Source organism: Dipodomys merriami, unplaced genomic scaffold (genome assembly GCF_024711535.1).
Source record: "Dipodomys merriami isolate MVZ:Mamm:240054 unplaced genomic scaffold, mDipMer1.0.p SCAF_15, whole genome shotgun sequence".
Lineage (NCBI taxonomy): Eukaryota > Metazoa > Chordata > Mammalia > Rodentia > Heteromyidae > Dipodomys > Dipodomys merriami.
In genome coordinates this window covers 27,117,798-27,140,497 of record NW_027202826.1, presented here as the reverse complement: position 1 = coordinate 27,140,497, position 22,700 = coordinate 27,117,798, and the positions used below count along the sequence as shown (strand labels likewise).

The 22,700-nt window shown below is 39.1% G+C and overlaps 1 protein-coding gene across 14 annotated transcripts in view; it reads left to right on the top strand.

Annotated features, from left to right (window-relative positions):
• The window catches only part of Camk2d (calcium/calmodulin dependent protein kinase II delta), a 258,224-nt gene that overhangs the window by 88,976 nt on the left and 146,548 nt on the right, over window positions 1–22,700 (top strand). The gene's annotated exons all lie outside the window — the stretch shown is intronic.

Below are 22,700 nucleotides of genomic sequence, written 5' to 3'. Positions count from 1 at the left end.
TGGATTCAATCCTCAGTATCACAAGAAAACCCTTTCTAAAAGTATGGATTATATTTGTAATTATAAACAAAATCATTATAATATACATAGATAAAATATATACCTAACTACAGTAAAAGATAACAAAATGTGTGTAAGTGGCTTATAGAATTCTAAGAAAAATAAGTCTAAGGTCACATTTAAAAATTAGCATCACATGACATTTCTAGCCCTAAATTTTTGATTGTCTCTAGGAAGAGACCTAACTTGCAGCAACAAGACTGAAAAGGTTTTGGTGAATTTGTTCAAGGAGAATTTTGAAGTTGATTTTGGTTCTGACCAAATCCTCCTCTCAGATGAGACAGACATCAAGTTCAAAAGTTCTAATACTAGGGGCTGGGAAGGTGGCTCAGTGGTAGAGTGTTTGCCTTGCATGCGTGAGGCCCTGGGTTTGATTCCTTAGCACCACATAAGAGCAAAAGGTGGAAGTCGTGCTGTGGCTCAAGTGGTAGAGTGCTATCCTTGAGCTGAAGAGCTGAGGTACAGCGCTCAGGCCCAGAGTTCAGGCCCTATGACAGGGGGAAAAAAAAAGTTCTAATACTAAAGGAATCTCAGTAGGAAACCATTGTGTTTCAGAAGGATGGTTGCTTACATGGACCTTATTGTTAAATATACATAGAACTGTATGCAATTCCGTATGTGGGCATGAGGAAACTTATAAGCACACAAACTGTCCCTTTCTATAAAAGAAGTTTTCTCATGCCTGTGAGTGAGCATAGCATTCAGTGTCCATAGAATTTTTCTTTTCCTAAAACTGGAAGAGCCCTTGGGGATTATCTCAACCCCATTTAGATTATGGAGACTGAGACTGGAGATCTCTAGAATAATGATTTATGCCCATGTTCACACACAGATCTCCAAAGAGACAGTATCTGCTCTTTTCCTTCACCTTAGAGATAGGAAGTCATACTGCAAAAGTGGTCTTTGCAAAATAGCATCCCTGAAATGTTCCCAGGGTCAACAATCACTGTTTGTTTACTTTTTTTTTTTTTTGTCGGTTGTGGGACTTGAACTCTGGGCTTGAGCGCTGTCCCTCAGCTCTTCAGCTCAAGCCAAGCACTCTACCACTGGAGCCACAGCACCACTTCCGGTTTTCTAATGGTCTATTCGAGATAAGAGACTCAAGGACTTTCCTGCCTAGGGGGAGGGAGGGGGCTTCGAACCATGATTCTCAGATCTCAGCCTCCTGAGTAGCTAGGATTACAGGCATGAGCCACCAGCACCCAGCTATTTTACTTTTAACAGATGACTTTTCCAACTCATGAATTTTGTCTTAATGATCTTTTTGGTGTGGGGCTTGAACTCTGGGCCTGGGTACTGTTCCTCAGCTCTTCAGCTCAAGGCTAGTTAGTGCTCTACCACTTGAGCCACAGTGTCACTTCCGTTTTTCTGAGTGGTTTATTGGAGATAAGAGTCTCAGGGACCTTTCCTGCCTTGGCTGGCTTTGAACCGCCATCCTTAGATGTCAGCCTTCTGAGTAGCTAGGATTACAGGTGTGAGCCACCAGCATCTGCCTCTTGAACTTTGCCTCTGATTAATTAAGCAGTGCCTCTTCATCTAGTGCTCTTGGTGCACAGCTCTTTCTGCCACACCTGAATCTGTGGCATTTCCCAATTGCGGTAAAGCACAGTGGCAGGAACATTATAGCTGAACAGAAGGCAGGTGGAAAGAGTCAATGAATGTTGTAAAGTTATGAGTGTTTACAATCATCTTCTCCTAAGACAGAACTACTGGATTGGACAGTGTTCATCCTGCAGACTTACAACTTTGTGGAGTGCCTTTTAGTTCCTTAAATTTTTTTCAAGATTATTTAAAACGTATATGTTTAAGTTTGTAAATATAATGGAAGTGCTGTGTATCTTTTGAACTGGAAAAAATCCACTTGGAAATTTAAAGAAAATCTATAGTAACAATGCTGCTCTCTTTGCTTGTTTTCTATTTCAGCACATACATGGAGGTGAATGAGTGTTCATAGTATTATAACTGCTTAGCCATTGAATGATAAATTTGTCAGTGGAAATGGGGAGGTTTATTTGTGAAATTATACGGAAGTCATTCATGTTTCTATTTCCAATATTTCCAGTGTGCCCAGGAATTACTTGTCAGAGGAGTAGATCACTCAATATAGCAATTGCAACAATATTTCACTTCTGAACTCTTTGCATGATACTTACAAAAGGAAACAGGAACAGAGTCAATGCAGAGTAAATACTAACTTGTCTGCAGATTAAGCAAATGAATGATTTTATGAATGACAGCTATTTTTTCCAAGTAATGGAAAAAACTCAACAATGCTCTAAAAGAAAAAAAATGCTTGAGGTTTTTCTCCATGACCTCTCCTTTTGTTGTTGAATGTGTCTAACATTCACAACAAGAATTATGCAAGAATAAGTCATTTTATTGCTCTATGACTTTCTCTAGTGCCTCTCCAAAAGGCAAAAGGTAATTGAACACTCTTCAGTGTAAAAAGCAAAGTACTCTTGTCCTATGGTCACCTTTTGTTTGATTAAATCTCACCTCTTTATCTTGTTCATTTGGTGGAAAGACCAAATTTTACCTTCTAGAATATGTTGCTGCCTGCAGAACTGATTATTCACTTTTAACAAATGAGAGGAAATAAAAGGCACAGAGACTGCTTTGTCCCTCCAAAGAAATATTTTCATACATCTGCATTACTCTCCCACTCAGTTACTTACTCCTATTCTTCCCCTCATTCCCAGTCCCCTCCCTTTCTTCCTGTTCATAGAGTATAGTGCCAGTGTTGTATACTTCCATAGTGCTTGCTTCTCTAAATCTGCCCTTCAAAATTAAATTGTATATCCATGTCACTTGCTAATAACATGTTTATGGTATGTGCAAGGGAAAAAGAGTTGAGACCATTGTTTTCTCTGCAGAAAACCAGAGAGGTTATCTCTTAAGATAGTGGTTTTTCAACTGGGAGAATTTTACCTTCTTCAGTTTCTCCTCCTTCTGGAGACATTTGGAAATGGGAACACTGTTTGTTGTTGTTGTTGTTTATTGTGCTGGTAGTAGGGATTGAACCCAGAGCTTCATGTTTTTTTGTTTGTTTTCCACTTAAGATTAGTGTTTTGCCACTTGAACCACACCTCCACTTCTGGTTTTTCCAGGTTTAAAGATACCCCAGAAATTGGTAATGTGCTATCAATACAATTCATGGACATACTGCCTCACCAAATCACCTGTCCTTCTTCCAATGAGGATGGAGTCAGGGTAGTTCTTAATTTGACTGTTTCCCTTCTCTTTGAAATAAAAGCCATCTTTTCAGATACAGTTACCAAGATGCTCAGTAAATAAGGAAGGTTATACTCTTTCTTTGGCTATTCAGTTTGTATATATCATCATAAACCAGTAACTATAAATAAAAGCAAAGTTTTTAAATAAAGAAGAAAGATTACAATTCTCTCTGTCACTTCTAAGGCTTGGATGGTCTTTAATAACTCCTAGCAAGGTACTCTGGAGGAGAGATGGCAAGCATTTTTTCTAAAGCACTCATAGTAAATATTTTAGGATTTTTGTGACCATAATGTCTTGTCCTAACTATTTGATTTCACTATCTCATGAAAGCAAGCCCATGCAGAAGGCATAGATGGTGGTGTTCTAGTCGTACTTTGCTTGTGGATTCTGAATTCTGAATTTCCTGTGATTTTTCCCATGTCATAAATAGTCTTTGAGTGCAACCATTTCTAAAACTGTCCTAAGTGTACAGAAAACACATGGCTGAGGATTTGTTTTTTGGATCATTGTCTGCTACCCTGCTTTTAAGTCTAGGATACTTTTTCTTTGTGGCTTAGGCCTTGGATGTCATTTGAATGTCGTCACATGGTTTCCTGGATCTGGCAACTAGCTTTAGTTGTATCTCTTGGTTATGTTGCATTTTCTGAAGATGAGCAAAGTGTTTTTGTTTTGTTCTTCAGAGTTCTTTTTGTTCTGGAAGATAGTACCATTTCAAAGCTGGTTTCCAGTTTAGCTCCTCTCTGTGTTCTAGGAAAATGCAGCATTATAAAAAAGTGTCCTAACCGGTTGCTTAGTTTGGTTTCAGCTGCTCTGTGCCCCAGTTACCCTGGACTAGATGCTCTTGGCTGAGGTCCTAGAGCCTTGCTGTCCATCTCTTTGTATCTCATTACCCAACAATCGCACTAAGTAACCTATGGATTATAGACTTGGTTTAAATGTGAATTGACAACCACTGAAGATTCAAGAAAGGTGTTCTTTGGGGAACAAATTATCTGTTTCAGATTACCTTTGACATTATATGTCAACATGGCTGTAGAATGATTTTGAAGCCTAGCTTTATCTTATATCTTTAAACCCTTAGTTTGTGTCTAATCAAGAAGAGCTATGTCTTTGGTAAATGTTCTACCATCTCAGCCAGGAATCAAACAATGTAGTGTTGTTTTCCTATTTTTCCTGATTTTTCTTCATCTGTCCTTTTTATCATCGAATCCCCAAACCCTGAGTATGCCTGAGACCCCTTAAGCAGATGAAAATGGAATGGCCTTAGTTGAGAGTTTGCCTTTTTAGATGACATAATCCCATTGTAACAATTATAAATCAAAATGACTGTAAATCAGAATGAAATAATTTTGATGTAAAAAAGACTCTTCCTATGAGAGTCTGAAGAACACACTATGTTCTTTTTCACTTACAACTATCATAGAAGGGGAATTCTATTATCTTTTAGGAGTCATTTTTGTAAATTTTGTAAACCTGACCTGGATATATTGAAATAATCTGCCCAGTTTAAGCAGCCTGGGCCAGTGTGATTACTGTTGGTTGTCTGGTGTTACTCGGAGCGGGAGTGATCGCTGTGTTCCTGTGGGGCTTTATCAGGTATAATATAAATTTGCCCAAATGAGGGAAGCAGAAACACACATCCAGGCCCTGAGCCAGAAACAGCAGGTTATCAAGATGGTCAGGGAAACAAAGGCTGATGGTTCCCACTGCTATGCGTGGGAGGTCAGGATCCACTCACTTGCTTACTTACATGGAGATACAGACTGTTAGCTGCCAGAAGCGAAGACAAATCTTGCTTTGTGTGGGCAGTGCATCACTCCTGCCTTGTCTTCAAGTCTTGTCACCACCGCTGTAGAGCCTTCTCTGACTCCTGGTGATGGATGCCCGCTATTTTGGCTCCTGTTGATTTGCTCTTGCAGGGCCTGCAGGATGTGGGCATGTGTGAGCCAGTCCTGTTTGTGACCTGACCCTGCTGGAATCCTCTCCCATGCTTCTGCCAGTTCTGGAATCTTCTTCTCTGCTGGCCTCCACATCCTGTAAAACAGAATCCTCACTTTCATTGAAATGTCACCTCTGTGGCATTTATTTCAATGAATATAAGACTGAAGAAATACAATGTAACTGATCTTTTAAGGAAGATTTTCTGCCTTGCAGGTTTATCTGGTATTTTGATGGTTTAACTTCTGAACTTTGAATTATGACACAGGGACAATACGTGTGATTCTTTAGGGTAGATCTATTTTTAAATAATTTTGTCATTCTGTTCAGGTTATCTTTTCCTTGTTCATAACATGATTTTTTATCTTTAGGGGTTTTCTGGGGGAGGCTGTATGTGGGCTTGAACATAGGACTCTGTTCCTTTAGAAGCAGGTGTTCTACCCTTTGAGCTGACTCCTAGGCCTTTATTTCATCAGCTGCTTTTTTACATAGGATGTTGTGGTTTTGCCTAGGGTCAGGTTCAGACAATGATCCTTTTACTTATACCTCACCCATATCTGAGATTACAGGTATCTACCACCACAACTGGCTTATTTGTTGGTATGGAGTCGCACTAACTTTTTCCCTTCAAATCATGATCCTTTCAGTCTCTTCTTCCTAAGGAGCTGGGATTACTAGCATGAGCGACTACACCTGCTCCTCTTATTCTGTGTGTGTGTGTGTGTGTGTGTGTGTGTGTGTGTGTGTGTGTGTGTGTGCGTGGGGGGGATGGGGTTTGAACTCAGAGCCTGGGCACTGTCCTTGAGCTTTTGGGCACAAGGCTAGTGTTCTACCTGAGGACCTGGCCTGAAGTTGGGTTGAGTTAAGGACAGGTGGGGCGCACTGTGAGAGAAGAAAGGGAACAAGGCTCTCTCTTGTCCTAACCAGCTCCAAAGATGACTTTGCACACTGTGTTCCCATAACCTGTTTATGGGGAAGAAAATGAAATCTGCACACTGGGCAGAGGAGAGTTGAGGAAAAGAGAAGAGAGTTGCGTGTTTTTCCTCCTCCTGCTACACCTGACCCAGAAAGATTACAGGGACTCCCAAAGCAGCATTCTTTCTGAGGGAACACAGAGGTGTTTACTGAGCTCGAGTCGCAGTTCTGAGGTGACCTGTGTACGTGAGAAAGGTGGGTGGCAGGGGACTTGGAGTGAATAGAGGTTCTTAAAGAATCCTGAAAGGCCTAGATTTTCTAACCACCCTGACTGCTCGGTCTGAATTCTCACATGAAGTGTGTGTCTGCTTTGAGATAAGAGTGATTCTGTGGTGCTCCTCCTCTAGGGAATCCTAATGAAGCATGCACATGTGCAGTGTAGCCTCATAAGGGCAGGTGTTTTGTGAGGTTTGTGAGCATGGCAACAGTGGGGAAAATAGAGTGGGGTGAACTGGACACAAGGGGCAGGGAAGGTTCTCATGCACGCATGCGGTCATGTATGTTAGTTTCCCTTGATGCAATTGCAGGTTCTTGAATTTTGCCTTTATAGATTGCACAAAGACAGGCTACAGGAATCTACCATTCGCTTATCTTTTGTGTATTCTTTCCTCTTCTATACCCCCTACTCCTCTTTCTCCTCTCCCTTTTTTTCTCCTCCTCTTCCTCCTGGGCACTGTCGCTGTGCTGTGCTTTAGCTTTTTTTTTGTTTTTTGGTATGTTTTTTATGGTAAAAATGCTGTACAGAGGGGTTACAGTTACATGAGCAAGGTAATGAGTACATTTCCTATTGAGCATTGTTCCCTCCTCCTTTGTTTTCCCCTACCATCCCTTCCCTCCCACCTCCACAACTACCCTCCCCCCAAAAAATTGTCAAGTTTGTTTTCAACATAGTGTTTTGTACACCTCATTGTTACAATGGATCAACCTGTATCCTTATTTCAGCATTTTGTTTTTTCCCTTCTCCTCCCCGAATTAGAGGGGTGTATATACAAAATGCAGGGCACCGACATCAAATACAGTCAAAACAGGGATTGTACTGTGGGGGAGGAACATACAAAGCAACAAAGAAATCACATGGTACATTATAAATACATTAGAAACAATAGCAAGAAAGAAAAAAGATATTTGTGTCCCTATCTTGGGGTTCGTAAAAGGCCAAAAGCTATGTACATATGACCATATAAGATGATGTTAAGCGAAATGTGCTTTAGCTTTTACATTTAAAGTTGGCACTTGATCACTTAAGCTACACTTCCTCTTCCTGATTTTCTGTTGGCCTATTGGGGATAGGCTGGCTTCAAACCATGATCCTTAGATCTCAGCCTCTTGAGTAACTGGATTTACAGCCATGAGCCATCAGTGCCTGGCTTGCATTTGCTTCTCTAAAAACTACCCTGGGTATTGTATATACATTTATGTGAATTAGAGAAGGGAAGGGGAACAACAAACTGGTGAGATAAAGGACAAAGAGCAAACCAACGCAACAGTGATACTCAAGACAATAATTGGAAATGAACTCTACAACTTGGGGGGAGGGAAAGAAGAAGAAAAATGAGGGATGGGTAACAAGTTTGACAGGAAATGTACCATTACTTATGTAACTGTAACCCCTCTGTAAATCACTTTGACAATAAAATTTTTAAAAATGAATTAATAAGTTAAATATGATGTACACTTACCATTGTGATAAAACTCAAGGAAATGGGATACACCACCAGTAACCCCTGAATATATTATCCTAAATAAAGAACTGCTCACAGGAAAAATATAATCAATAAAATAAAAAAAATATTTATTTTTTAAGTAGCTTTGGTAGAGATTTTTAGGGACCACACTTAAAAAAAAAACAAACAGCATTGTTAAAGAGATAATAAAAAAAAAATGGATCTCCAATAGAGGTGTGGATCAACAACTTATTCATCCTACTCCAAAGAACACTGGATTTCCTTTTCTTTTTTAAAATTAAATCTTTTTTATTGTTATTATAAAGGTGATATACAGAGAGGTTACTTTTATAAGTTAGGTAATGAGTACATTTCTTTTTGGATAATGTCACCTCTTCCCTTGCTCCCTCCCAGTTTTTCCCTCCCATCCCCACAAGTTGTATAGTTCATTTTCGACCTAGTGTCTAATGAGTACTATTGCTGTATTTGTGTTTGTTCATCCTTTGTCCTTTCATGGTGGGTTTTTTTTGTAATTATTGTGGCTATACCATTCCCATTAATTATGTTATTTATCTGTTGGTCTTAGACATTCAATCTCCATTTTCTACTCAGTTTACTAAATATGGGCATTTATTATTATACTGTGTTCTATAGATAGGAAAGTTTTCAAGAAGTTAATGTAATTTGGCTGAGGTTGTTTAGCTTATAAAGTGTCGAACCAGGATTGAAATATATTTGTTTGCTTCCAAAGTTCACGTTTCTATTGTATAAGCCTTCTGTTCTTTACTTCCTTGCCTGGTAAAAGCCGTGGGAGTTCTTTGTGAAGCCACATGACGTTTCATGTAAAGAAAGCACCAGAACATGACTGCTAACAGATATATCAGGGGGCTTCTTAACTTGTAAAGGAAATTCAGACATTTATGCATTGAAATGCTCAGTGGTTCCAAGGAGCATGTAATTGAGATCCGAAATGAGGTACACAGAGAAGGGGCTCCTGTTGTCTATAGAATATTTTCTTCTTTATATTTTGTAGAACTAGAGTTAAGGAAGGAGAGATATTGTTGCTTCTGAATCCCGAAATGAGTCTGTCAATGAATAACTGCAGGGAATCTGCCTTCTGCACCTGAAAAGTTGTGAATACCATGATTTTCCTGCTTCCTTCTCACTGGGACCGGCTGAAGAAGGGAAACACTGTTTTCATTGCAAATTCATCCAGTTCCCAGCCTCTTCCCTCGGTGTTGGCTCCTGTGGATGTGTGAAACTGCTCTCCTGACTACCAACGCCTCCCATTACTAAGTCTAGTGAAACTACGGTTCTTGTCTTACTTGATATCTCTAGAGGTGTAAGTGTGAGTCATTTCCTCAGACTTACGTAACACTCCTGTTTCTGAGCTTTCTTCTTTCTAACTAGTGTTTCACTACCCCCTCCGGGAGACCCTCTTCCTCTTTTATCTTCACAAGATAAAAAAAAAATTATGTCTTGACCTAGAATGATTCCCACAAATCCTCATTTTTTCCCCACGCTTATGTTTCCATGTGCTCATACCTGAACAAACCCATCCCCTATGTTAACCTCCTCTCCTCCCCTCCCCATCCTTCTTCTGTTCAGTTTTCTTGCATGTGTATAGAATTCTTGGAGCATATTCACCTGCCCCATCCCATTCCCTCATTCTACACATGAGCAATAACATGATATTTTACTTTTTTTCTTTCTTTCTTAATGATTTATTTCCGTGTGTGTGTGTGTGTGTGTGTGTGTGTGTGTGTGTGTGTGTGTGTGTGTGTGTGTGTGTGTGTGTGTGTGTGTGTGTGTACATCCTGGGGCTTGGAATCAGGGCCTCCAGCTATCCCAGAGCTTTTTTGCTAAAGGTTAGTGCCCTGCCAACTATTTGAGCCACAACTCCACTTCCAGATTTTGTGTGGTTAATTGGAGACTTCTTGCTGATTTTGCACCACAATTCTCAGATCTCAGCCTCTTAAGTAGTTAGGATTATAGTCATGAGCCACTGGTAGCCCAACAACATTTGACTGTCTTGCCCTGGCTTACTTTTTGAATCTGTCCAAATCTTCTCACTAGCATACCAGTAGTTCCTTACTCTAATGTTTAGCTTAAAACTTCCCTACAGACATGTTCCTCATTATCTATGGGAAAGTTCACGTGAAGGTATTCTGACACCATATTAACAATACTATGCATGAAATGGACTTTGTGTTTCCACTCATGCCCCACCCATCCCTCAGTCAAACCTGCTATTCAGCTTAGGTTGTCTGTTTCACCCTGTAGCCTTAGGCCCAGAGTCCTTCTGCCCACCCCAGTCCTTTGCCAATTTGTACCAGCACTTAGCAGTTCCTCTCACTTCAATTTCCATAATGGTTTTTAAAAGGGATATACTTGTCTATAATGTATATCCCATAGTCCCAGAAGAAAGCCTTTCTTCTTCCATCTGCTTCATCTGGCTACTGCATATGCCTGCCTTCCTTCCTGCCTGCCTTCTTTCCTTCCCTTCCTCCTTCCCTCCCTCCCTTCTTCCCTTTCCTTCTTTCTATCCTTCCTTCCTTATCCCTTCTTTCCTTATTCCTTCCTTTCTTCCTTCCTTCCTTCCTTCCTTCCTTCCTTCCTTCCTTCCTTCCTTCCTTCCTTATTCTATCCCTCTCTCCCTTTCTTTCTTTCTTTCTTTCTTTCTTTCTTTCTTTCTTTCTTTCTTTCTTTCTTTCTTTTTCTTTCTTTTCTTTCTTTGTTTTTTGTTCTTTCTTTCTTTCTTTTTTTCTTTCTTTCTTTCTTTCTTTTCTCTCTTCTCTGTTTCCCTTCCTTTCCTTTAAAAAAGACCTTTTCTTTTCTTTCTTTGTCCCAGGCCAGAACTCAAACTCGCTATTTGATGCTTTAATTCATTGGTTGATGCTCTACCACCTAAGCTACACTTCCACCCCCAAAGGCTATTTTTCAAAGTCCAAATTCGATCTATCAGATCCTTCTTGCTCTCCCTAGATTCTCAGGACAAAGACTCAAGCCTAACACTGCAATATCATTTAAGTTTGGAAGTCCTATCATTCTTCTGTATTCTCTCTCCAGCCATGAGACATCATCCCCAGCCCTGCAACCTCCAACTCTATCATCTATTCTCAGTGGCTTTCTCATTTGTGCTTTCTTTATGTGAAAAGCTCTTTTTTTTGCCACTCTGACTTTCTAAATGATCTTTATTCTCTGACACCTCTCTCTCATGCTGACCCTGGAAACCATAACTTTGCACAGGCTTAAGAAAGTTCTCTACGTGTGTTCACAATCCAGCTCCTCTTTTCTCTCCAGGCTACATCTCTGTGCACATCCCCAGCCTTCCCTGACATCTCTCATTGGTACTATAGATAGATTCATTCATCTACTCCCTCTCTTAATCTCTCCTTCTCTGACACCTCAAGTTTGAAGGATACTTGAAATGTACTTTCCGTAGAGTTACAATAGCTGGGCTGAAGCATAGCTGGAATGAACAAGAGACATACTTTATAGAAATAGGTAGTTGCTGACTGACGATGAAATTCTACTACTGTTTTCTTCAACTTCATTTGGGCAAAGTCATAAACTTGCTCAAATGCCTTCCTCTCATTTCCAACAGTCCTAGAAGTACACCTAGAAGTGCTGAGTACATATTGTATTCTGCATCTTATAAGCAATTCATCTCTGCCCGAGGAAAGCACCCTTATAGGAATCATACCTGAGATAAGAAAAAAAAATGAAGATCCTGCTCAGTTCTCTCATTAATCACATTCCCCTATCCCCCAAATACTGCTTTATTTTCCTCCTCATCTACTGTGGTTCCCTCATATTCCCCCTACCACACATTTCTGACACATGTATGTGTTCCTGTACACAGATGCAGATAACTTGTCCCTGACGGTCATCTTCTAGTCTGAGCTTTTTCAGTGTTTCCATTCACGAGTCATAATTTTCAATAAGGCTTCCTTTTTTGCCCTCTCTCCTTTCCTCATAACCTGCATGGTAAAGGCCTGGGAACCAATCTACAGACAAATTCTTAAAATCCCTTTAGTTTCTGAAAATAATTCAGATGAAATCCTCCTTGACAGATTTCATAGCTCTTTCCAGTTTATATCACAGTAAATCTAGCGAAGAAAGATTGCAATGGAATCTTTGAATAGTGGCATTATTGTGTCGTGGCTGCTAAGCTTGTTGATTATGTGCCCAAACTAGAACAAAAGAATGCATTTAGCTTTCTGAATGAGAATTTGCAAAATGATACTGTTGAAACCACTAGAAGCAAGATAAGGGCTCACAAGTTTATGAAACTCACTCCTGTTACATTAAGTAACTCCCTCTGAGACGGTACCTTCCTTGGGCTTTTCTAAAATACTTGCTGTATTTTATTGCTCATTATTTTGGAATTAAATTGTGGGTGCGTGCTCCATTTTAGATGTAGAAGTATCTAGAGAAGTGTAGGAAAGTTTTTGTAAATTTAAAGTTACACTTTACATACAACGTAAGGCTCATACATTTAATTCATCCGTTTAGCAAGTATTTTTTGAGTATCTGATAAATCAGTTTTTGGACACTGGAATACACCAGTGAACAACACTGGCAAAATAAAAAATAAAGCCAGTCAGTGATATGGTTGCTATAAATGAGATATACTAGGCAGGAAGAAAGGGTACAGGCTTTGCCATTACTTGAGGGTGGAGCCAGTGTGAAGCCGGCCTGCTTGACTTGGCTATGAGCTGCACACAGCCAGGCCACAAGGTGTGGTGTAAAGTGAGAACACTGGTGATAGTGATAACTAGAAAGGTGAGAGGGATTTTGTATACGGTAAGAAGGGCCATACCTTTCCATAGTGGGAGATATTATGGACTGAAGGGCTGTATGTCCCTCACCTCCCACAATTTATGTTTTGATGTCCTAGAACCCAGTGTGATGGTATTTATAAGTGGGGCCTTTGGAAGATCTGTAAAGCAATATGAGGGATATTTGGAGATAAAGGTGGGGCTTCTGAGGTAACATTAGAGTCCTTGTAAGAATAGAAGCCTCTTGTAATGGTGCCACACGTAGTTGCTCAGGAGGCTGAGACATGACAATTTGGGTTTGAAGTAATCTAGGTAGGAAAGTCCATGAGACTTATCTCCAATTATATACCAAAAAGACAGAAGTGGAGCTGTGGATTAATTGGTAGAGTGCCAGCCTTGAGCAAAATTACTAAGGGACAGCATCTAAGACCTGAGTTCAAATCCCAATACTAGCAGAAAAGGAAGGAGGGAAGGAAGAAAGGAAGGAAGGAAGGAAGGAAGGAAGGAAGGAAGGAAGGAAGGAAGGAAGGAAGGAAGGAAGGAAGGAAGGAAGGAAGAAAAATTAAAGAAAGAGAAAGAAAGAAAGAAAGAAAGAAAGAAAGAAAGAAAGAAAGAAAGAAAGAAAGAAAGAAAGAAAGAAAGAAAGAAGGGAGGGAGGGAGGGAGGGAGGAAGGAAGGAAGGAAGGAAGGAAGGAAGGAAGGAAGGAAGGAAGGAAGGAGGGAGGGAGGGAGGGAGGAAGAAAATTAAAGAAAGAAAGAAAGAAAGAAAGAAAGAAAGAAGGGAGGGAAGGAGGGAGGAAGGAAGGGAAGCAAGGAAGCAAGGAAATATAACAGAACTTGCTCTTTGTCCACCATCTGAGAACACAGTAAAAAAGTGGCCAGCTATAGGCTCAGGAACAAATCTTCAACAAGAATCAGACCTGTCAGTTCCTTGACCATGCACTTCATAACTTCCATAACTGTGAGGAATAAATGTCTAAGCCACCTAGTCCATCATATGCTGTTATAGCAGCTCAAACTGAGTGAGCCAATAGAATTCCTTGGTTAGGAGATTGCCTCACATTCTGTGATTGAGCCAATGGCAGTGGCCAAAGCAGAGGCTGGGAGACCTTTTAGGAAGCAACTCCAGGTCTCCGTGATTTATATTATAATGATTGCCATGGAAATGGGTCCATGATCGGATGTGCTGTGTGTTTTGAAGACAGAATTGAATAGACTGGTTTGTCACAGACAGGAATGTCAAGGATAGAGCCTGAGAAACTGGAAGATAGGCATTTCCATAGCTGGGAGAGAGCTAGTAAGTTGTGAAGGGAACATGAGATTATCAGTTACCAGCACATTATTTCACAATGTCTGTTAGACTTCTAATTGAGATGCAAAAGAAATCATTTGATATGCATCTGAAGGTCAGAACCAGAAATATAAAATTAGAAATTGAAAACATGCAACCAAGAATAATATTTAAGATGCTTAGGAAGCTGCAGGTTGCTATGGGACATGGCGGCGGTTGAGCGTTTCTTGTGTGCTTTTGTTTGAGGCTTTATGGAAGACTACTTTGTTTCTGGAGGCCTTAATGTAAGGCTCTGGGGAAGCGGGAGGAGTCTGTAAGGTTAGAATAAAAAGTCTACAATAAAAAAAAAAGATGCTTAATACTCAGTATGGCTTGAATACTTAGCACTGGGCCTATTGGTTCAGTCCCTTGATTGTCCATCATTCACTTGCTAAATATGTCCTGTCTGTCTGTCTGTCTGTCTGTCTCTCTCTCTCTCTCTCTCTCAATTTTTTTTTCTGTTGGTGGTGCCAAGGATTGCATTTTTTTTCTTGCCCTGATTCTCCAGGGCACAGTCCATGTGCGATTATATAAGAATTCCAAAAGCAGGTGTGCATTAGGCCAAGCCTAGTTAACTGGGCTTCTGAAGATTTCATATACTAACAAACTGGAAGTTTCTTTTTCTGGACAGAGCTGATGGGGATGTCTTGGTTATCTACCTTCCCACACAGGGTGCAATATAAATTCTATGAGGTTTTATTTTCAAAGCTGTTTTGGTTAATGTGGATTTCCTTCATACCTAGAAAATATCTGGCATAAAACAGATGCTGTTGGGTTGGTATATGGAAACAGTATTGTGGTGCTAATTGTACCTTGGTGTCAGATTTTTGAATGAGTATCTTCTTCTATGAATGCAGATTTTAACTGATATACAAATGGCATCTATTTCTTGGAGAGTTGAACTTAGTGTCTTGTTGCACTCAATACTGCTCATTAAAATTATGGATTTTGCTTTCCAACTTTTCTCCTCACGAAAGGAATATAGAAAACACTGTAGTCTCCAATTTACTACTGGTCGATATTAATTGTTCAATTCTGTTTTCTTTGGAGTTCTTTCCTCAGTTGTGTCTTGGTCACTCAATAAAGTTGATCCCTTTCTCCAATTTGCCACATAGGCCTAAATGAAAATAATAGGATAGGGCCTGATTCAAAACTGTTTTGTACAACATGTAATGCAAATGTGGATAACTGCAGGGGATCAAAGAAAGGAAGGAAAGACAGTGAAGACTGAGATTTTCATGCCTGATTTTCAATGCTTCACAGGACTTCTACTAAGCTTTCATTTGTGTTTTTGACCTACTTTTCCAAGCAAAGATTTTTCCTCTGGAAAGATTTTTTTTCTGCTCTAAGTGATATGGGATAGTAAAAATTTGAACCTAATTCTTCAAATTATATCTACAACACTGTACTGGATGGATATCATGCATTAGGCATGCTTAATGTTGTGTATGAATGATCTTGTTCAGTAGTCTTGTATGGCATTCGGAATGGAGGGAAGAGAACAGAGAAGGTGCTAGCACCCAGCAAAGCTGGGACTACAGGCCAGGTGGTCTGCTGGCAGAGTTCACACTCATTTCTGCATTGTGGCACTCAGTGATAGCTATAGACTCCTGTGGTGGTTTTGTTTGTACTAGAAATGACAATTACAGTAATGGCCAAATAGACTGTGACATTAATTCCCCCTGGAAATGTAATCCGATTATGTTGGTAAACTGAATGAGTGTCTGAGATGTATGAATGTTGCTTTTAATTGATTTCTACATGACATTATTTGTAGCTGTGGCTGCTGGCATTGGCCTTGGTGTCCTCTGGGCTGCTGCTTTGCTTCTTTGCATCAATAATGTTTTCTGTATTTTCCAGTTTGAATCTGCCCTGCGAAAGGACTCCTAAGTCATTATGGGTACTATGTGGTCTTACCATAATTGAGTGGGAATACTAAAGTAGTGCCGCATGTGATGTGAATTACTTTTCAGTTATTGCACATGAAACTAGCAGAAATGTATGGATAGGGACATGAATTTTAAATATATTTTATATATCTAGATTTTTAAAAAAGATTTCCAGGAGTTATTCACTATAATAATTATCATACTATAATAGAATTGCATAGGCTTTGATGTTAATTCAGTTCAACAAGCACTAACATGGAAGACAGAATATGCTCACTAAAGTTTTGAGATGGTTTAAGGATATGTTTTAGGATACCTATTATACGACATGGGCTGTATCATTCATTCCTATGTTCAAGACTAAATGAATATTGGGGACTGGACACTGTATATATTCTTTCAATAAGTACTTAGAATGTGCCCATTTAGTACTGCCATTGAGTAATAGTTGTGTCCTATGAAGTAATGCAGCTGGAGTTGATGGGGAATCATCCTTTATAAAAGCTACACTTATACTCAATCACCTGCCTGTGTTATATACATCTAGATTTTATAACACATTAAAATGATGGCTTATAACCCATCTCATCTCATGTCTTTGAATACTTAATTTGGTTTTCCACATATGGATCTGTTAATTGTGATGTACTTTTCAATAGAATTTGCTGAATAGTTTTATAACAGGATTACCCTGATTCAAGTCTTTCTTTGAAAAAAAAGCATTTTTTTCTTCTATTTAGAGAGCTAATTCCATTTGGGTTCTGGTGAATTTAGAAACATTCTCAGTCCACCTTCCCAGCATGTGGTTTCTAACTATATCTAAACAGATAGATGTTATAACTTTTTTAAGTCAGTGAATTTTCCACCAGGGAAATCTTTCTTCATTCTTTTTTTTCTGGAAGTACATTTGGCGACCCTGGGACCCTGACTGAGGTCCCTAAAATGAACATGTTGTCTTCATCATACATCTTAATACCACTCCTCAAGTCAGCACACTGCAGATAGGCTAGACTCCAAAATATCTAATAATTCATCAATGTCATTGAGAATGAATGAACAAACTAGAAAATTAGCCTTAATGGATAGTGATTTTTTTTTTTTGCCAGCCTTGGGGCTTGAACTCAGAACCTGGGCTCTGTCCCTGAACTTTTTGAGCTCCAGGTCAGCACTCTACCACTTGAGCCACATTTCCACTTCCAGCTTTTGTGGCAGTTAATTGCAGATAAATCTCAAGGATTTTCCTTCCCAAGCTAGCTTCAAATTGCAATTCTCAGACCTCAGCCTTCTGAGTAGCTAGGATTATAGGCATGAGCCCCAGACACCTACCTGTGGATAGTGAATTTCATGAAAATTTTCACTGATGGTAATTATAAAATATTCACTGATAATGTTTCTCAAGGTTATTTTAAAAAACAACCTTTTTATGTATTGTTCTCAGTCTCCCGAGAGGCCAACTCTATGTAGCCATTTCTCTGGATTGAAAATAACTACACATTCATTTTTTTCTAGACACCAAGTAGACATTTAAAGTTCTGTGATTTCTATTAGATGAGAGTCATAATGTTGACCAAGGTTAACTTAGGTAAGTACTGAATTTTACAACCGAGGAAGTGGCGCTGTAAGCTCAACTGGTAGAGCACTCGCCTTAAGCTCAAGAGCTAAGGGACAGTGCTCAGGCCCAGAGTTCAAGCCCCATGACCGACCAAAAAAAAAAGAAGATAGACTGAATTTTACAACTGAAATGCTTGTTCCATTGGGGCTAATTCATCATGCTGCTATCTTACATTACTCCTCTTAGTTGAGACCCTAAATGCCCACTGAAGAGGTTTGTTTTTGTTTTTTTGGGTCCAGTCATGGGGCCTGAACTCTGGGCCTGGGTGCTGTCCCTCAGCTCTTCAGCTCAAGGCTAGCGCTCTACCACTTGAGCCACAGCACCACTTCTGGCTTTTTTCTTTTTGCTTATGTGGTGCTTGAGGAATCGAACCCAGGGCCGCATGCATGCAAGGCAAGCGCTCTACCACTGAGCCACCTTCCCAGCCCCCCCTTTTATTTTTAATATTGTGAATTATATATCATTTCTCACAATTCAGTTGACCTGAGGAAAGTTAGATCCCAAAGCTCTCCAATCTTAATAAAATGGCAGAATGGAGAATTTGTTTTTCTCTTCCTTCTTTCTGTTTGTCATTAAGACCATAATCTAATTGACAAGAGTACACTGAGGAAATCTAAGGAACTTAGATGCTAAATATATGTCAAATATATTGTAAAGTCAGTTCACCATTGCTACTCAGGATCCACTGTGGGCAAGGTATAACAAGTAGTGGTGCTCAGTACTCTCCTGGCTAGGCACAAAGACCTTCATGAACATTAAATATATTGAGCCAGGTGCTGGTGGCTCATGCTCATAATCCTAGCTTGTGGAGGCTGACATCTCAGATTGTGATATGAAGCCATCCCAGGCAGGAAAGTCTGTGAGACACTTGTCTCCAATTAACCACCAGAAAACTACAAGTGGTGCTGTGACTCAAAGTGGTAGAGCTCTAGCCTTGAGCAAAAGAGCTCAGGGACAGCACCCAGGTCCTAAATTCAAGCCCCATGACTGACAAAAAGGAAAAAAATACATATTATAATACATTTCAGAAATAAATGTCAGAATGTCTCACATGATATGAGGTTTAATATTCATCCATGTTACTTATGTTTCCTGTGTTTCTTAAATTTATCTATAAATTGAGTTACCACATAGAATGTTAACCATTTGTTATTTTAAAAAATGAACAACTAGCCAAATTTTTAAGTCCAAAAACTCCAAAATTCATTTGGCCAGTTAATGCCACATTTCTTCAAAATATTAAATTATTTTAATTATTTAAGTCCATTTTGCTTCTTTTCAAATAGATTGTCATACAAATGGTCACCTAGAAACTGTCACCTTACATGCTAGGCCCTTCTGATACAAGCTTATTTATTCAGATGCTAGTTATAGCAGTAGTTTTTAAGTGCTTTTCTGAATTTTTATTAGGAGTGATACTATTCAATCTGGTACTTAACATTCCCATCTCATAATTATTTTTTTTTCATTTGTTTATTGTGAAAATACTGAACAGAGTGGTTACAATTACGTGGGCAAGATAATGAGTACATTTCTTATCAAGCATTGTAGCCTCCTCCTTTGTTTCCCCTTCCAATCCCTTCCCATCTCCCCCTCTCCCCCGCACCAAAGTTGTAAAGTTTGTTTTCAACGACTTGTACATCTCATTGTTGCAATGAGTCCACCTATATCCCTATTTTTTTTTTAATTTTATTTTATTTTATTTGAGAACATACTGTATAGAGGGGCTACAATTACATGGGCAGGATAATGCATACATTTCTTACCAAGCATTGCAGCCTCCTCCTTTGTTTACCTTTCACCTCCCTTCCCAGCCTCCCCCCTCCCCCCACCCAATTATACCCCCCTTCCCCCCCACACCGACATTGTAAAGTTGGTTTTGACATGACATTTTGTACTTCTCATTGTTGCAACAGGTCCACCTGAATCCTTAAACGACTTGTTTGTCCCCATCTCCTCCACATGTTATACTGACATCAAATATAGTGAAAGCAGGGGTTACACTGTGGGGGAGGGACATACAAAGCAACAAAGAAATAATCTTATAAATGCGTTAGAAACACATGCATGAAAGAAACGAAAACATTAAAATACATATTTAAGGGTTCATTTTCCTAACATCACATTATCTGACCTTTTCCGCTTGACTCATACCTATACTAGATATTGCAAATAAGGGAAACCATGGGACCTATGCTTCTTTGGGCCTGGCTTACTTCACTTAATATAATTTTTTCCAAACCTTTCCATTTCCTAACAAATGGGGCAATGTCATTCTTTCTGATGGAGGCATAGAATTCCATTGTGTATATATACCACATTTTCTTGATCCATTCATCTACTGAGGGGCATCTGGGTTGTTTCCATATCTTAGCTATGGTAAATAATGCTGCAATAAACATAGTTGTGCTGGTAGCTTTAGTGTGGTCTTGTTTGTAAACATTTGGGTAAATGCCCAAAAGTGGGATTGCTGGATACCTATTTAAATGAACACATTTATAAGATTATTTCTTTGTTGCTTTTTATGTCCCTCCCCCTTGGTTTAACCCCTGCTTTCACTGTATTTGATGTCAGTATAATTATTTATTTTAGGGTGTATTTTTATCTTCAAATAGTTGTACAAGGGAGTTGTCATTTAACACAGCAGTTTATGAACACAATGTATCTTGATCAATGTCACCCCTTCAGCATTCTCAACCAGCCCTCCCCTACTCACCCCTCCCTTCCATCTTCTTAATTTTGTAGGATATATATCATATATTTTAGAGCATTCTCTCTTCTCCTCTTCATTTATCTTCCTTTTTTGCTTTGGTCCTACCCCATTTCTTTCAAATACCCACTTCCTATTGTTTTATTTATGTTTAGTGAGTTATATCATTGAGAGACTAAGCTCTAAATTATTCTAAAAAGCCTATTTGAGCTGTTAAAGTTATGCATGTTTTACTCTTTGTTATGTTTTTCTTTCTTGTGCTAGTCCTAGAGTTTAAATTCAGGGCTCGGGTGCTGTCTGAGATATTCTCTCAAAACTGATGCTCTACCTTTTGAGCCATAACTCCACTTGGAGATAAGAACCTCATGGACTTTCCTGCCCAGTCTGGCTTCGAACCAAAATCCTCAAATCTCAGCCCCCTGAGTAGCTAGGATTACAGGAGTGAGCCATGGGTGTCCAGCTGGTTACAGTTTTGTCTGGTTATAGATAAATGCACTGCAGGTAGGTCAGATGGGCCAGCAGCTGTGCTTGATATTGCTGGCACAAGATTCTTTCCTACTCCTGGAAATGGAAAATAGAGGACCAGGTACAGCACCTCCTAGTTCTCAGATTGTACAGTCAAATGTTCAATCTTCTAACAATCCTTTTTCATTAAGCAATGCTACAAATGGAATCTTTTCCAAAATGACTCTGGAATAACATTTCATTTTCTAAGATTTTATTCTCCTTTAGGAAATGGCAGTGGGGGTGTGGAGGAGAGAAAAGCAAAAGGAAACTTACCTTTACCATTACCTTCATATTTTATTATGTAAGAAAAGACCTTTTCGTTCCTACCTTCTTTGTTCACACACATCATCTTTAGAGAGTTATTTTCGCCAGGGAGTCCTAAATATGTCAGGAAATGATGAATAATTTGAATGCTCAGTCTTTGTAGCAGGAAAGATAGTCCTGTGAGAGGATAAGAAAGTATGAGTGATAGCAAACTCACGTCAAACTTCACTGATCCGAGAATCAGAAGAAAGGTCACCCAGACTTCTGAAAAATACCATTTTCACATTTGTGTTAATCACAGTTTGTTCTAACATTGAAGATTATTTCTTCAAATTACCAATACCACTTAACTTACTCCTTGTCCATTTTTAAATACACCTTATCCTGAATGGAAGCTTGTCTTAAAATATAAAAATCTAGTAATTTGGTAATATTATTTGTAACACATTATCATTAGTGGATATTTTGTGTGTGTGTGTGTGTGTGTGTGTGTGTGTGTGTGTGTGTGTGTGTGTGTGTGTGTGTGTGTGTGTGTTTGCGTGCATGGGCCAATTCTGGGACTTTAACTAAGGGCCTCATGTTCTTGCTTAGCTTTTTTCATTAATGTCTGGCACTTTACTACTTGAGCCGCAGCTTCACTTCTAACTTTTTGGTGACTAATTGTAGATGAGACTTTATCACACTTTCTTGCCCTCGTTGGCTTTGAACCTCAGCTCTCAGATCTCAGCCCCCTGACTGGTTAGGATGTGAACCACTGGCTCCAGGCTTGTACACCCTTGTTTTTCCCCCATTTTCTTGAATTCATTTCAATAATGTTATTTTACATGATTGGAAGCACAGAGACATTGCACCTTTGTTTTCCTCCCTATCCTTTGGCCTCAGTGTGTGAATTGCACCGTCTTTAAAAAAATATTTTTATCATAAAGGGGATGTGCAGAGGGGTTACAGTTATAGAAATCAGGTAAAGAATACATTTCTTTTTGGACAATGTCACCCCTTACCTCATGTACACAGTTTTTAATTGTGTTTGTGCTTATATGATTATGAACAATTAAATTTTTGAAAGATCCTCTATAAAATATAAGCTTTCAAAGGAACTGATTAAATAGTAATTGATTTATCAAAAAAGGGTTTCATTTGTTAAGTGCTAAACCATCTACATTTAATTTATAACTACTTACTGATGCTTATTCATTAATAATATTTTGAACATAGTGCTCAGGAACAAGTGCATATAATTATAGAACTAAAATCTATGATTGTTTGGAACTGACCAAAAGTATACATTCAGTTGATCTTCAATATTTGTAGTTTCTGTATCTGTGAATTCTCTTGCTTTTGAAACTTAACTTGTTTGTTTGAGGATCTTGAGTTTCCAGAAGTATGTTTACCTATCATTGGGAGGATGCAGGGAAAGGAGGGACATAGAAATGGAGGACAATGGTGAACAAATGCAGCAGTGGTACTCACCAGATACTCTGTGGAAAATGAACTGTACAACTTGTGGGTGGGGGCTGGAGGGAAAAACTGGTAGAGAGTGAGGGAAGGGGTGACATTGTTCAGAAGTACTCATATAACGGTAACTTATATAATGGTAACCCCTCTGTACAACACCTTTACAACAACAATAAAAAACAATATTTTTAAAAATATTTAATGTAACATTTACAGGATAAACATTTAGTTTTACTTCATAAAAGTAATGTTTGTGACAATTTAGAGTAGAAAATAAT